Source organism: Elephas maximus, chromosome 6 (genome assembly GCF_024166365.1).
Source record: "Elephas maximus indicus isolate mEleMax1 chromosome 6, mEleMax1 primary haplotype, whole genome shotgun sequence".
Classification (NCBI taxonomy): domain Eukaryota; kingdom Metazoa; phylum Chordata; class Mammalia; order Proboscidea; family Elephantidae; genus Elephas; species Elephas maximus.
Window position 1 is genome coordinate 127,837,423 of NC_064824.1, and position 18,261 is coordinate 127,855,683.

Below are 18,261 nucleotides of genomic sequence, written 5' to 3' on the forward strand. Positions count from 1 at the left end.
GATAATACACTCAACTGTTATAGCTAAAGAAGATACTGCAACAACAGCCTAAGTGTGCCTCCGTGCTCATAATCTCTGGATTCTGCAACCTTTGAAATAAACAGTACGTCTAAACCCACCAATAATAGAGCAAAATTAAATAGATAATTTTAATCCGATAATAATTGGATCAACTCCTATTGCAAAACATGGAAAAAAAGAAAGAGGTAGATAGATAGATAAATAGATGATAGATAGACAGACAGACAGACAAAAGTTGAGGAAATAAGTATTTCTCCAAACAAGTGGTGGTAACTTCAATTTCCTATAGAGGTTATGGAGGTAATATAAACTTGTAAATCTGGACAAGTGTGAGAAATACAGTCTGTTTGAACAGGAGAGAGGAATCAAAACGTAAAAACAAAACACTGCGTGGGTCATTTTCTGCTGGAATCAGCCCACTGGCTGTTAGTCTACATCCCCTCTATCAGATGTCCAGGCAGAAAGCCAGAACAGAAAGCTGAAATACGGGAGAAGCCTATGTCATCCTTTCTCCAGTTTATTATGATATCAGAAGTGACATCTATGATTTCCCTCTTCCTCTGTTTATTCTCTATTTCCTTTGCCTAAACCAGGGTTTTAAGTCCAGGAATTACTCAATCTTTCATTCCTGAGGTGTCTGTTCACTGGGTGGGCTGTTCTACCTGTTCAGAGTTATTGTTTTCTGTTAGCTTTCGCTGTTGGACACAGTAGGCGCTATAGAGAGTCCCCAGGGTCTCCACTCCAAGATAGCAACCCCATGCCCACAGTGGGAAAACTTTGTTTCACTTAGTTTACATCCTTCACTTATTCCCAGAAGTAGTGTCAGCTTTCAGTTTATCGGAAGTATAATCATGACTCGTAGTGAAGTAACCCATCCACAACTATTAACTCTTCCGAGTAAGAATGTTAGAGTCACAAGGTGGTTAAAAAAATTAACCAAATCAAAACCAAACCCATTGCCGTTGAGTCAATTCCAACTCATGTTGTCCATACGGGACAGAGTAGAACAGCTCCGTAGAGTTTCCAAGGCTGTGAATCTTTATGGAAGCAGGCTGCTCCATCTTTTTCTTGTGGAGCAGCTGGTGAGTTTGAAACACCAACCTTTTGGTTAACAGCCAAGCACGTTAACCAGTGTGTCACCGGGACTCCTTAAAAAATTAAAGTGGATCATAATGATGTGCAAGAGGCATTGCCCCACTGCTACTTCTTGGTCTCTGGACTTTTGTTTTAGGATGTGAGGCACAGGATATATATCACATCCTGTAAAGCAGGAGCTCAGACTTTCTAAAAATTTATCATGAAAAAGTTCAAATATATAGCAAGATTATTGTTAACAATTTTCCATAGCTGTTTTATCACTTACCTATCCATCTCTCTAGCCATTCACCAATCTATCTTATATTTTGATACATTTAATGAATTACTAATATTAGTACACTTTTCCCCTACATACGTCAGTATACACATAATTAACTATGGTTAAATATCTGTCTACAGTTCTTCCTTTAAGTGTAAAATTTAGACACAGTGAAATGCAAATCTTAAGTGTTCATTTGTTGACTTTTGACAAATGCATATATCTGTAACTCACACTCCATCATTACATTAGGAAGTTCCTTCATGCCCCTGACCTGTCAATCTCTACTCCAGCCCTGCCAATAACCACTGTTCTGATTATTTTCCACCATGAATTAGTTACACATCATCATAGAAAACAAAGAAAAGCTTAACAGTATCGTGCAGTATGTATCCTTTTGTGTAAGACTCTCACCCAGAATGATGTTTTTGAAATTACCTCATGTAGTTGAGGGTACCAGTATTTTGTTTCTTTTTGCTATTGAGTAGTATTCCATTGAATGGATATACCTCAATTTACCCATTTTCCTATGGTGAGACCTGGGCTGTTTCCAGATTTTGGAATTAATGGGTCATAATGATTATATATCACCACCAACAATGAATGAGATTTCTGGTTGCTTCACATCCTTACCAACATTTTATGTTGTCAGTATTTTTAACTTTAGCCATTTAAATGAGTGTCTAGTGTTCTTTCTTTGCATGTCTGGGATGACTAAAGATGTTGAGCACCTTTTGTTACACATTTTTGCTATGTACACCTTTGTAGAAGTGTTTAAATTTTGCCCGTTTTTAAATTGTCTTCTTCATATTGAGTTGTAGGAATTCTTTATTTATCCTGAATACAACTCTTTCGTCAGATATATCTTTTCGCAGCTGGGTTGCTTTAATGGGCTATTTTGTCATTCCATAAGTCTGATACTTACTGGTGACTGGAATATGAAAATTGAAAATGAAGAGGAAGGATTGGTAGTTGCAAAATACGGCCTTGATGATAGAAATGACACTGGAGATCACATGAGAGAATTTTGCAAGATCAATGACTTCATTGCAAATACCTTTTTTCAACAACATAAATGGTGACTATACATGTAGAATTCATCAGATAGAAAACACAGGAATCAAAGGAACTACCTCTCTAGAGAGAGATGGTGGGAAAACTCAATATCATCAGTCAGAACAAGGCTGACTGCAGAACAGACCGTCAATTGCTCATATGCAAGTTCAAGCTGAAGCTGATGAAAATTAGAACAAGACCATGACAGCCAAAGTACAACCTTTACTATATCCCACCTAAACTTAGAGACCATCTCAAGAATAGATTTGATGCATTGAATGCTAATGACTGAAGATCAGGTGAGTTATGGAATGACATGAAGGACGTCATATATGAAGAAAGCAAAAGGTTGTTAAAAAGACAGGAAAGAAAGGAAAGGTCAAAAGGGATGCTAGGAGAGACTTTGAAACTTGCTTTTGAACATAGTAGCTAAAGCAAATAGAGGAAATGATGAAGAAAAGACCTAAACAGAAGATTTCAAAGGGCAGCTTATGAAAGCAAAGTAAAATATTATAATGAAATGTGCAAAGACCTGGAATTAGAAAACCAGAAGGGAAGAAAATTCCTGGCATTTCTCAAGCTGAAAGAACTGAAGAAAAAATTCAAGCCTCAAGTTGCTATTTTGACGGATTCTACGGAAAAAATATTGAATGACACAGGAAGCATCAAAAGCAGATGGTAAGAATACACAAAGTCACTGTACCAAAAAGGATTAGTTGATGTTCAACCACTTCAGGAAGCAGCATATGATCAAAAATTAATGGTATTGAAGGAAGAAGTCCAAGCTGCACTGAAGGCATTATCGAAAAACAAGGCTCCAGGAATTGAAGGAATACGAACTGATGTGTTTCAACAAATGGATGCAGCACTGGAGTTGCTCATTTGTCTGTGCCAAGAAATGTGGAAGACAGCTTACCATTTGGAAGAGATCCATATTTGTGCCCATTTCAAAGAAAGGTAATCCAACAAAATGTGGAAATTACTGAACAATATCATTAATATTACACGCAAGTAAAATTTTGCTGAAGGTCATTCAAAAGTGCTTGCAGGAGTACATCAACAGGAACCTGCAGAAATTCAAGCCAGATTCAGAGCAGGACGTGCAACGAAGGATATTATTGTTGATGTCAGATGGATCTTGACTGAAGGCAGAGAATACCACACTGACTATATTGACTATACAAAGGCATTTAACTGTGTGGATCATAACAAACTATGGACAACATTGCAAAGAATGGGAATTCCAAAACACTTAATCATGCTCATGTGGAACCTGTACATAGACAAAGAGGCAATCATTTGAACAGAGCAAGGGGAAGGTTTACAGTTTAAAATCAAGGAAGGTGTGCATCAGGGTTGCATCCTTTCACCATACTTATTCAATCTATATGCTGAGCAAATAATCCAAGAACCTGGACTATATGAATAAGAATGTGGCATCAGGATTAGAGTCAGACTCATTAATAACTGGCCTTATGCAGATAACATAACCTTGCTTGCTGAAAGCCAAGAGGGCTTGAAGCACTTACTGATGAAGATCAAAGACCACAGTCTTCAGTATGGGTTATACCTCAACATAAAGAAAACAAAAATCCTCACAACTAGACCAATAAGCAGCATCATGATAAATGGAGAAAAGATTGACTTTGTCGAGGATTTCATTTTACTTGGATCCACTATCAACACCCATGGAAGCAGCAATCAGGAAATCAATGATGTACCACTTCTGGCTAGAAGCAGAGATTACCAGAAGTATGTTTACCTGTGTTTTATTGACTGTGCAAAGGCATTCAACTGTGTGGATCATAAAAAATTACGGATAACATTGCAAAGAATGGGAATTCCAGAACACTTAATTGTGCTCATTTGTTCAGACAGATCAAGGGAATACTGATTGGTTTAAAGTCAGGAAAGGTGTGCATCAGGGTTGTATTCTTTCACCATACCTATTCAATCTGTATGCTGAGCACATAATATGAGAAGCTGGGCTATATGAAGAAGAATGGGGCATCAGGATTGGAGGAAGACTCATTAACAACCCTGTGTTATGCAGATGACACAACCTTGCTTTCTGAAAGTGAAAAGGACTTGAAGCACTTACTAATGAAGGTCAAAGACCACAGTCTTCAGGATGGATTGCACCTCAACATAAAGAAAACAAAAATCATCACAAGTGGACCAATGAGCAACATCATGATAAATGGAGAAAAGACTGAAGGTGTCAAGGATTTCATTTTACTTGGATCCACAATCAACAGCCACGGAAGGAGCAGTCAAAAAATCAAAAGACATATTACATTGGGTAAATCTGCTACAAAGGACCTCTTTAAAGTGTTGAAGGGCAAAGATGTCGCCTTGAAGACTAAGGTTCGCCTGACCCAAGCCATGGTATTTTCAATCATATGCATGTGAAAGCTGGACAATGAATAAGGAAGGCTGAAGAAGAATTGACGCCTTTGAATTGCAGTGTTGGCGAAGAATATTGAATATACCATGGACTGCCAAAAGAGTGAACAAATCTGTCTTAGAGGAAGTACAACCAGAATGTTCCTTAGAAGCAAGGATGGCAAGACTGCGTCTTACATACTTTGGACATGTTGTCAGGAGGGATCAGTTCCTGGAGGAGGACATCATGCTTGGCAAAGTACAGGGTCAACGTTAAAGAGGAATACCCTTAATGAGGTAGACTGACACAGTGGCTGCAACAATGAGCTCAAGCATAACAATGATTGTGAGGATGGCTCAGGACTGGGCAGTGTTTCGTTCTGTTGTGCATAGGGTCACTATGAGTCAGAACTCGCTCGACGGAAACTAAAAACAACAACGACATTGCACTGAGTAATTCTGTTGCAAAAGGTCTCTTTAACGAATTTAAAAGCAAAGGTGTCACCTTGAGGACTAAGGTGCACCTGATCCAAGCCATGGTATTTTCAATTACCTCATATGCATGCAAAGCTGGACAGTGAATAAGGAAGACCAAAGAAAAATTGATGCTTTTGAATTATGGTGTTGGCAAAGAAGATTGAGTACACCATGGGCTGCTAGAAGAACAAACAAGTCTGTCTTGGAAGAAATATAGCCAGAATGCTCCTTGGAAGCAAGGATGGCAAGATTTCATCTTACATCTTTTGGACCTGTTATCAAGAGGGCCCAGTCCTTGGAGGATGACATTATTCTTGGTAAATTAGAGGGTAAATGAAAAAGAGAAACACCCTTGAGAAGACAGGTTGACACAGTGGCTGCAACAATGGGCTCAAACATAACAACTGCAAGAGTGGCACAGGAGCAGGCAGTGTTTTGCTGTACTTAGGGTCTCTGTGAGTCGGAACCAACTCTATGGCACATAACAACAACGACATAAGTCCAGAAACTCATGAATTTTAGGACTCTTGATAGGATGAGCAAAGCTTTGGTTGTCAGCCTACTGTCTCATTTTTTTTTTTGTACTTATTTTTTGTCCTTAGAAGCACACATATAGAGCTTTGTAGAGTACCCTTTAAGTATAACATGGTACCTAAGAGATGTTTGTTCTGTTTTTAAACTGCTAAATTTTGTTTTACCTGACCCTCCTAATTGAAAAGGAAGGATGAAACAGAGTTAAAATAACTTGCTAAATATCAAACAATCTCTTCTCTTTTACAGTTTATAATTTATAAGCCCTTTTAAATATATTGATTCCATTAGATACTCCTTGGTAGCCCTTGAAGTGAGGCTATTAGTCCCACTTTACAGATAGAAGTCGAACCTTAAAGAGTATAAGGCCCTTGCTCAAGAAAATTCAGCTGATAGATGGAAGAGATGAATTTTGTTCTGCTGATTCCATCTCCCATAGCCTGGTACTATAGTTGAAATCCATTCTGGCATCCTGTGTCAGAGTTAAGGCTGGAGAGTCAACATCCTATTATCTGCCTGGTAATGGAGACAACAAAGCTAAACCCCATTCATTGTCATCATTTGTCAGCCATCAAGTTGATTCTGACTCATGGCGGGCCCACTTGTGCAGAGTAGAACTGCTCCAGAGAGTTTTCAAGGCTGTGACCTTTCAGAAGCAGATCACCAGGTCTTTCTTCCAAGGAGACTCTGGGTGAGTTTGAACCACCAACCTTTCAGCTTAACCATTTGTGCCTCCTAGGGAAACTCTATTAGTAACTTATTATTGCTTCATTTCAGGCTCTGCCAAACACAACCACCTTATGCCCTATTTCTGTCAGGTCTTCTAACTGGTTTGGTCTAGTTTGATCACCTACTGAAAATTTGCATTCCCGCCCCAGATATATGAATCAACATCCACATTTTAACAAGATTCCTAGGTGATTTTAAGGGATACATAAAAATCACCTGGATACATAAGAATCATCTGGGGATCTTGTTAAAAATGTGAATGTATACATAAGAATGACCTGGTGATCTTGTTAAAACGTAGATTCTGATTCAGCATAACTTAGGTGGAAATACAAATTCTCAGATGGGGGTCAAAATGAATGAACCTGCAAGTGAAGCCTTGATTTCTATGGGTACAACACTTGTTTGGGGAAACAATTTGCCAAATTAATGGCAGCTCAATTTGTGAAAGTACATAGTAAAAAACTCCATCTGAGATGGTCAAATTCCTTTTTTAGCTTCTCTTTGGAGAGTTTCTACATGCTGAAAAAAAAAAAAAAAGCTTGGGTTAGTTCCTTAAGGGTTTATTTTTAGCAAAAGAAAGTTTTGTAGATGATATGCAGGAGACATTTGCTAAGATAAAATTATTCTCATGGTATGAATCAGCTTATTGCTGCTTATCTCCTTTAAAATAATGGGTTCTTTACATTTGTTGGATTTATTTTAACACATTAAACCATTTTCAAAAGCGAATGTCAACTTGAAAAATTACTCTTTCCATGTGTTCAGCATTGGAAGGGATGCTCACAAATGCACCGTCAGCAAATATTCAAGGGCTTTCTCTCGTTAAGCCTTCCCATTGCGTTGGAGCAGGTGAAAGGATTAAACGACTTAATTCCTGCTTCTCATTCCATTTCCATCTGGGCTTTAAATATTTATTACCACTGAGGAATTTCGCAATTTAGAAATCTTTGATGAATCAGTTATGTGTTTTGAATTATTGCAATAGTGCCGTATAGAACAATCTTACCCTTTGCTTCTCTCTCCTTACAACACCAGGCCTGCTGAAAGTAGGTTAGTTATACTAGATCAAACACAAGCCTAAATAATTAAAACTGGGCTCCCTCTGGGAACAGTTGAAATCCTGTTGCAAAACTGGCAATATGACTGGGTAGAAAATTGTTCAGTAGTTTAATTTTTAATTTTTGTTTTAGTAAAGGGTTTCTTCTCCTTTACCAATTTTCTTGACAAATACCCTGCACACAGTGGGCACTCAAAAAACATCTACTAATTGAATTTAGGAAACCCTGGTGGTATAGTGGTTAAGTGCTACAGCTGCTAACCTGAAGACCAGAGGTTCAAATCTACCAGGCGCTCCTTGGAAACTCTATGGGGCTGTTCTATTCTGTCCTATAGGGTTGCTATGAGTTGGAATCAACTCAATGGCAATGGGTTTTAATTGAATTTAAACATTTTTTTTTTCTTGGAAGGTTTTATTGTTGTTGTGTTTGGTTTGTTTCCCCTCCCAGATCTCCTGATCCCTAATATGTTAAATTTGGGTTTTGTGCTGGAGTTCCTAAACCGGGGTCAATAGATAGAATTAATGGGAGTCTGTATGGAAAAAAAAGATTATATCTTTGTCATGACTAACCTTTAATTGGAGCCCTGGTTGCACAGTGGTTAGAGCTCAGCTGCTAACCAAAAGGTCTGCAGTTGGAATCAACCAGCCACTCCTTGGAACTCTGTGGGGCAGTTAAACCAAATAAGGTGCCATTGAATCGGCTCCAACTCAGAGCAACCTCATTTGTGTCAGAGTAGAACTGTGCTCCATAGGGTTTTTACTGGCTGATTTTTTGGAAGTAGATCATCATGCCTTTCTCCCAAGGCACTTCTGGGTGGACTTGAACCACCAATATTTTGGTTAGCAGCTGAGAACATTAATTGTTTGCACCACCCAGGGACTCCAATCTTAGAAGTTAGCATTTCCTTCTATTGTACATATAAACCCTACAAAAAACAAACAAAAAAACATAGCAACGTGAGCAACAGTCCTAAAAATTTGCCACCATCATAAATCCCAGGTATTTCCAAAGTGTGTTGCTTTAGGGAATATTTTAAAATGCCATTTATGTTCATCCCGATTTCAAAACCATTAGACTCACTGCTCAAAACCAAACCAAACCCAGTGCCATCGAGTCGATTCCGACTCATAGCGACCCTATAGGACAGAGTAGAACTGCCGCATAGTTTTCAAGGAGCGCCTGGTGATTCGAACTGCTGACCCTTTGGTTAGCAGCTGTAGCACTTAACCACTATGCCACCAGGGTTTCTGAGACTCACTGCTAGATCTTTTTAATTTACTTCATAATGAAACACACTTATCACAGTATCACGTATTTGTTTCTTATTACTGTCATAATTTTATATCAGCACGTTCAGTGTCCTTAGTAACCCATGTATCTTATTTTATGGACTTGAACAGAGCTGGGACCAGAACCCTGCACTCCTATGAACTACAGAGGGAATGTTGTCCTGAGAGTGAGATGCCAAGAGTGCAAACATTTAAGGAAGCACTTGCTCTCAGATTCATGCAAGTGCAGAGTTGGCATTTGCAGAGACATGACAGTGAGGGCTTCTTTAAATTTTTCACCCTCAGGGCCTTGTAGAGTAAGGTTATTCAGCTATATGCATCCCCTCCCTAATGGAATCAGCTTTGCTCTTCCCTGAAGCATGCTGGGGTTGAATTCTGGATGGACTCGGGCTAAGGTACAAGGCCAGGAGTGGCATGACTCGCCCAGAGTCCAAGGCCAAGGAATGCCTTAGCAACAAGAAGGAAAACATCTAGGCCTGGACATGAAGTCCCTGGGAACACTGACTACCCAAGGACATGGGAGAAAAACAATGAGCCTTGGTCCCAACTGGAATGGCATATAAGCTTGGGTCCCTTGCTAGGCAGTTGCAGAAAATACTCCAGCCAGCCACCACTGGAGAGTAGCTAGCTGCTTGCCCATGTCAGTAAGTTTCCCTGAATGAACTCATGAATCTGGAAAGGGCTATGTGTCAGTTTTTCAGATTATCTGTCAGGAAGCACAGTGAGGGTCTTTCCTTGCTGGGGCTGTCCCCCGACAGGCCTCCTTTGCCTCATTCTAGTCCAGGCTCTGCATTTGAAAATACTATCCTGAGAAGGGATTCCCATCTGCAGCATTCTCATCCTTCAAAAAAAAAGTCTGAAATGCTCATGAAGACATGTGTGGTCCTTGGGAAGAATAAAGGAAGTGGGCTTTGCTCACTAAACTTTCTCTTACTGCCTTGGGAGGCAGAGCAACAGCCCACATAGGACAATGTGACCAAGAGTTCTGGGAGGACAGATGGCTAACCACAAAGTAAGAGGAAGCCATTGCAGTACTGAGAGACATGGGGTGGGAACAAAATGTGCTGATGACAAAGGATTCTGAAAAGACTCTCTCAGAAGGGATGCCAAATGGACCTAGCACTTTCTGAATATCCAAACGCTATGGCTTTGTCCTGCCCTAATCCTCAGAGCCTGTGACTGTATCTCTGGGAGACTATCCAGGTGGGCTTAATTCTTAAGGACTTAAGAAAGCCCTTAGCAACAGAGATATGGGAAGCACAATGAGGGGTTTGCTGCATCTTTGCTGACTTGAAGTCTTGGGGTAAGGAGGTGGTAAAGAATGTGGGTGGTCTCCAAGAACTGAAAAGACCCCAGATGGACAATCAGCAAGGAAATGTGGACCTTAGACTACAACTTCAAGGAACAGAATTCATCCAACAATCTGAATGTGCTTGGATGCAGATATTTCCCCAGAGCCTCCAGATGAGGATGCAGCCTGATGGACACCTTGATTTCAGCTTTGTGAGATTCTGAGCAGAAAACCCAGCCACACCACACCATGCTGGACTTCTAACCTACAGAACTGAGTTAATATATGAGTGCTGTTTTAAGTTGCTCAGGTTCTGGTAATTTGTTAACCACCAATAGAAAATGATTATAGTACCTGACCATTGCAAAAAAGGGTAGGATAGAATACATTTGGTTACACAGTGGTACAGTTAAGTAAAACTCTGTCAGACCAAAGTGGTATGACTTCTATAAATTCTTGTATTGCCAACTCCCTCCCTTTTCAAACTTCTCTTTACATAACTCCTATTGAATATCTGTGAATCAAGTCATATGCAAACAGAGACGACTAACTCCTAAGCTAGCAATCTTTCACAAGGCAGGAATGTTTCCAGATTTAAAGTGTCAGAAATGTAGGGATTTATTTCTTCCTTTTTAAATATGTTTTTCTTTGCTATAGTTACAACCTTTCAGGATAAATTGAGAAGCTCTCAGAAATCTTAAAGGGTATGATATCTATCTTTAAATCTTAAAAACTCCTTCCAGTCTTTGGAATACAGTAAAAAAAAAAAACTAATCCTTTGAAAAAAAAATTTTTTTTTTTTTTTTTTTTACTTTGAGGTAGAGTCAATTCTGACTCATAGTGACCCTACAGGACAGGGTAGAACTCCCTGTAGAGTTTCCAAGGAGTGCTTGGTGGATTCGAACTGCCGACCTATAGGTCAGCAGCCATAGCACTTAACCACTACGCCACCAGGGTTTCCTTGGGATACAGCAGGCACTTAAAAATACTGAAGTGAGAGCAGTAAAAAGATCTAAGATTTTACAATGATCAATCATATATTTGACAAGGTTATTTACCATCTAGGGAGCCCTGGTGGTGCAGTGTTCAAGCACTTAGCTGCTAACTGAAAGGTTGGTGGTTCAAATCCACCAGCAATTCTGTGGGATAAAGATATGGTAGTGTTTCTGTAAAGCTTTACAGCCTTGGAAACCCTATGGGACACTTCCACTCTGTCCTATAGGATCTCTATGAGTCATAATCGATTCAATGGCAATGGGTTTGGTTTTTGTATTTATTTACATCTGAAAGTCATGGTATCACATGAGTGAAATGGATTCCTTACAAAAATTCAAGAGATCACAGTCGACTAATGAAACCTAAAATAACTCATCAGAGAAAAAATTTACACTTAGAAAATGCTGCTTTGTGTAGTATTAAGAATATAATATTTAAAATCAAGAATGACTTGGATTTCATCTCCCCTCAGCCACTTAAAAGTTTTATGATGCTGGGAAAATTATTCAACCACCTGATCCTTAAGTTTCCTCGTCTGCTAAATAGGGGAAATTAAATTAATTCCCTCAAGTGGTTGATATGAATATCAAACGAAATCATTTATGTAAAGCCTTTAGCATAGTATTTGGCACATTTTAATCATTGAATGAATGATGTTGTTGTTGTTGGCTGCCACTGAGTTGGTTTCCCGCTCATGATGACCTCATACACAACGGGATCTGACTGTTGTGATCCATATGGTTTTCATTAGCTGATTTTAGGAAGTAGATTGCCAGGTCTTTCTTTCTAGTTTCTCTTAGTCTGGAAGCTCTGTTGAAACCTGTTCAGCACCATAGCAACACAGGACACATGCATGGTGGCTGTGCTTCAGGACCATTAGCAGGGACAACTCAAACCTGTTGCCATAGAGTCAATTCTGACTCATAGCAACCCTATAGGACAGAGTAGAACTGCCTCATAGGGTTTCCAAGGAGTGGCTGGTGGATTCAAACTGCTGATCTTTTGGTTAACAGTTGCCCTTTTAACCACTGTTGATTACGAAATTCAAGCACATTTCCTGGGAAAATTTTCAAGGCATAATGGGGCTAAATCAAAGGTAAATGTTAGTAGGACATTGATATTTTATTTCTCACTGATGACATTCCATTTGTTTGTAAAACTGGATATATAGCATTTAGTCCCAGCATTATCTGTTGAATTAGTGATTTCAAGCCTATGATGCAGTTGTATTTTGCTTCTCTTTATTGTTGCATTTCCATCTTTACTTTTGCCATCAACCTGACCTAAGGGCCACATCAGTTTAGTTGATAAGTATGCTTTGCTTTACAGAAACATTCCTGAAGCCAACAGGCATGTGCCATTCTCATTTCAGTGGAACTTAGTCTGATACTAAAAGATGCATTGCTGTTTAGTTGATTCCGACTCATAGGGACCCTACAGGACAGAGTAGAACAGCCCCATGGAGTTTCCAAGGAGCAACTGGTGGATTCCAACTGCTGACCTTTTGGTTAGCAGCCAAGCTCTTAACACTGTGCCACCAGGGCTCCTAGTCTGATGGAAAACATATAATAAACAGGTGAATGCACTTTCTATTCAAATTATTTTGAAAATGAGGACTCCCATCAAATACATCAATGATGCCATTTATTATGCTTTTGAACTCATCAGTGGAATGGATGGAACAGTAATGTGGCTGATGGCACGAGTGAGAGTCTGATTTTAATATGGCGCAGTTAGGTTTAGAAACTTTTTTATCACCTCATAACTTCAGTGTTTCCAAGATAATTTAGAAAATGCAAGGGAAAATTGTAATGTAGATGAATCTGAACTAACATGCTGACATCTCACATATAAAACACACCCAATTTCAACACACTCCTTAAAGCAACTAAATGGGTGGAGTTTGATAATAAATGTTTGATTTTTATGCCTGCTCATCATTCAATTCCTTGTTGATTATATGTGTGTAAATATATATATACATATATATATATATATATTTCTCTCATGTTTTAGGCAACACTTTGCTAAAAATTCACAAAACTCCATTTAAGACAAAAAAAAAAAAAATCCCAAGGACAAGTGTGAGAATATTTTTAACAATACTTGTAGTAAATACTACAGTCTCCAATTAGAGAACAGGGTTGTTTCCTACCATATCTCAAAGAAAATGCAATCAATGAGTAAGCCACAAACATTTTTAGAATACGTATCTGAACCAATAGGGATAATTTTATCAATATTTAGAAAACTTTTGTTATCCAGAAGAAGTAGCATAATGAAAATAATTAAAAACTTCAATTAGAGTTTCAAGGCTTTGTTAGTCATTGTTTTATAAGTGGTTGAAAACTGCTTGGGAGTGATTACTTAACGTTATGGCCCTCAGTTTCCTTGTTTGGAAAATAAATAGATTTGGCTCAGTGTATCTATAGTTTCTTAAGATTCAATAGTTATCAGACTTGAGAGTGTATTCTTATATACCAAGGTATATTTTATATAGGGTCTTCACAAGGAAAAGAATAAGGGCTTTGGAGTTGTATACAAACAATAGCAAATCTGCTAGATCTTTCCATAGAAAATGCAGGACATTTACACTTAACACCAGGTAACATGTTTTTCTCTTATGACCAAAAATAACTCATACGCTCAAGTTGTAACAAAAAGTACATATATTCATTGAATCAGGTCTGTATGTAGTAAATAAAAGAAAACTAAATAAAAACTGCTTCAAACGCTGAAAGAAAATTTATTGGATGATGCCATTAAAAAAAAAAATCTAGCAGCCACGCTTAATTAAGACTCTATATTCATTCCGTTAATCTGCAGTTCTCCTGGCTTTGTTCTTGTCTGTGCTGGATTCATTCTTATGCTGCTTTACCATATAGTTGCAAGATGTATGCCAGTAGCAACCATAGATTGACTTCCTAATTCTTATCTTTGTGGGTAAAGCATTGCTTCACCAAACCACTATCAAATGCCTGTTCTTCCCATTAACTGAAGCACCCCTGACTTAGGCCAGAGAATGCGACATATCAATTGGCATAGGCCCATCATCTGGTCCAGTATCAGTGACAAAGAAGATAGGACTAACCAGTTAGAGCCCTACCGTTTTTGTTGTTAGTTGCATAGTTGAGCCAATTCTGATTCATGGTGACCCCACGTGTTACCGAATAAGGTCACTCCATAAGACTTTCTTGGCTTTCATCTTAATAGAAGCAGATCACTGGGCCTTTCCTTCCATAGTACAGCTGGATGGATTTGAACTGCCAACTTTTCGGTTGGTAGTAGAGCACGAACTGTTTGTGCCACCTGGGGACCTTAGAGCTCTATCAGTACTACATAATGATGGATGGAAAGTTATCTAAAGGGAACTCTGGTTACTTTGGAAAGAAAGAAAAAGGATAGTATTTATGGATTAGGCAATGTCATGGATTGAATTATGTCCCCCAAAAATGTGTGTATCAATTGGGCTGGGCCAATTTTCCTATATGTTATAAATCCTACCTCTATGATGTTAATGAGGGAGGATGGGCAGTTGTTGTGTTAGTGAGGCAGGACTCAACCTACAGGATTGGATTGCATCTTGAGGCAATCTCTTGAGATATGAAAGAAAGAGCCAAACAGAGAGTTGGGGACCTCATACCACCAAGAAAGCAACACCAGGAGCAGAGTGTGTCCTTTGGACTGGGGATCCCTGCGCCTGAGAAGCAACTTGACCAGGGGAAGAACCTTCCTCCAGAGCCAACAGAGCGAGGAAGCCTTCCCCTGGAGCCAATGCCCTGAATTTTGCATTTGAACTTTTAGCCTACTTTACTGTGACCAAAACAAAAACAAAACCAACACATTGCCATCGAGTCGATTCTGACTCATAGTGACCCTATAGGACAGAGTAGAACTGCCCCATAGAGTTTCCAAGGAGCACCTGGTGAATCTGAACTGCCAACCTTTTGATTAGTAGCCATAGTTCTTAATCACTATGCCACCACGGTTTACTTTACTGTGAGGGAGTAAATTTCTCTTTGTTAAAGCCATTCAATTGTGGTATTTCTGTTACGGCAGCACTAGATGACCAAGACAGAATTTGGTACTGGGAGTGGGATGCTGCTCTAACAGATACCTAAAATGTGGAAGTGGTTTTGAAACTGTGAATGGATAGTGAAACTGCAGGGGCAGAGAAGTGGCAGTGACAGAGAACCAACAGCAGCAGAACCAAGAGACCAGCGCAAGATGGCCCTGGAGCCAACCCACAGAGCAAGAGAGCTGAGTGCCTGTGAGCAGGAGGCTTCCTGGCAGAGTGGGGTGCCTCCAGGCACTTATCGGTGGAGCTACAGAGCTTTGGAACACTTGCCCCAGCAGGGCATATGCAGGCATGAGGACCAAGAAACCAAGAACACAGGAAGCAAAAGCTGAAGAGACAAAGAACACAAGAAGCTGAGCTGCCTCAGTCTCAGAAGGTAAGGTCATGACCTCAGGAGTTTCAAAGGGTGGAGCCATGGCTTCTGGTGTTTCTAAGGGTGGAGTTACTACTTAGATGGAAGAGAAGAATGGTGCCCCTAAAGCCAAGGGAGCAGAGTTGCTGTCCCAGTGGGCCTGAAAGATGGAGGTGAAGCCCAGGGCTGAGAGGTCTCCACTCAGAATCCAGAAAGTATGGCCATTACCTAGAGTCTGGAGGGCAGGGTTATTGTGTAAATTGTCTCAGAGAACAGAGGTTCGTTTTCAAAGCCTTGAGGACTAATGTAATGTGTTCTGCTGACTTTCTTGGTGCCTGTTATACCTTTTTTCCTGGCAGTTTCTCCCATTTGTAACGGAAATGTCTAGCTTGTTCCTGTTCTGCCATTATACCTTTGGAAGCAAATACCTTGTATTCTAGATTTCATAGATGAAGAGAAATTTTTGGATTTTGGACTTGGAGTTAAGATTTTTGCTATGATATGATGGGATGAATATGTTTTGCATGTTGAAGGGATGTGATTTTTTGGGGCCAAAGAGTGGAATGTCGTGGATTGAATTATGTCCCACCAAAAATGTGTTTATCAGTTGGGCTGGGCTGTGATTCCCGGTATTGTGTGATTTTCCCACATGTTGTGAATCCTTCCTCTATGATGTTAATGAGGGAGGATGGGCAGCAGTTGTGTTAGTGAGGCAGGACTCAACCGCAAGATTGGATTGTGTCTTGAAGGAATCTCTTGAGATATTAAAAAAAAAAAAAAAGAAGCAAGCAGCTAGTTAGGGACCTCATACCATCAAGAAAGCAGCACTGGGAGCAGAGCGTGTCCTTTGGACCCAGGGTCCCTGCACCTGAGAAGCTCCTCCACCAGGGGATGATGGAGGACAAGGACCTTCCTCCAGAGCCTACAGAGAGAGAAAGCCTTCCCCTGGAGCCAATGCCCTGAATTTGGACTTTAAGCCTAATTTATTGTCAGGAAATAGATTTCTCTTTGTTAAAGCCATCTACTTGTGGTATTTCTGTTATGGCAGCACTAGACGACTAAAACAGGCAACCAGTGAATGGCAAATATAACAGTATCTATTCAAATATATCCAATTTTTATAGTCAGCCTAGCAGTTCGAATCCACCCGCCGCTCCTTGGAAACCCTATGGTGAAAATTATTGCGTATACTGTGGACTGCCAAAACAATGCACAAACCTGTCTTGGAAGAAGTACAACCAGAATGCTCCTTAGAAGCAAGGATGGCAAGACTACATCTCACATACTTTGGACCTATTATCAGGAATGATCAGTCCCTGGAGAAGGATATCATGGTTGGTAAAGTAGAGGGTCAGTGAAAAAGAGGAAGACCCTTAGTAAGATGGATTGACCCAGTTGCTGCAAGGATGGGCTCAAGCATAGCAACAATGGTGAGGATGGCGTAGGGCCAGGTATTATTTCAATCTGTTGTGCATAGGGTCGCTGTGAATCAGAACCCACTCGACAGCTGTAACAACAACTACAGCACTGGACATTGGCTTCACAGTCTGCAAAAATTCATTCTAAAACATGAAAATTACCAATAAATGGTAGGGGCCCTATTGTCTGTACCAGGGCAGACTGCCCCTTATCCCTCTTTGGCTACTGATCCATTATTATAGGGATTCGATGACATTACTTGAGCAAAATGGTTTGTAAATTGTGGATCTGTACATCAACTGATATTGTATTATTAGATTTTATTTATTATAGAGTTGAACAAGGTGTCTCTATTTTCTAGATAAAGGCTTGAGAAAATTTTCATGATGCTAGATATAGGGTAACATTTCTACTTGTCTCTATTGAAATAGTCATGAATGCATTTGATATCATTATTGTTCTCTGGCACAAAATACAGTAATTTCATCCTGTAAACTTTTTTCTTTCTTCTGATACATTAAAAGAACCAAAGGGCAACATATTTTATTTTAAAAATGGGGACTATTAGAAATCGCCTATTAAAAAAAAATATGTGTAGTTAATTGCATTGCTTGGCTAAAGCAGCATTACTAATAGACAACTGAATGGAACATGGTTGAAATAAAGTCATTACGTTCAGCCTGTAATTATAAGGCATGATAGATCACATTCTGAGGTTATCTAAACCTTAAAATACATAGCTGTCTCACTCTGAGTTGGTTTGCTAAAATACTATCTGGGAAACCAATAAATATTCATTATTCATATTAAACACAAAACTCTGTTAGGAGAAGCTTACCTATCTCAAGGTCACCTATATTAGGGAGCACAAAGAAGAATACCAAGGATAAATTTATTCAAGGCCCTGTTAAGCCACAAAGTTTTTGATATCTGGCAAACCTTGACTCTACCCCATTTGGGAGAGGAATTTTTAATTTGCTAACTCTTTCAGCTCTATAGTACTTTGTAAAGATAAAGTCCAAATGGCTATAAGAGAATACCAGGAAAGCACAAAATCTATGTAAACATAAGGCCCTCTTACAGCTTGTGAGTTCCAATAGTTTATACAAAATGCTTTTCTTGACATGTAACATTAAATATCTCCCAAAGCATTTTAAATCTGTGAAATTCACTGAAATCATACAGTTCTATCATTGTCATTGTTGTTAGGTGTCATTGA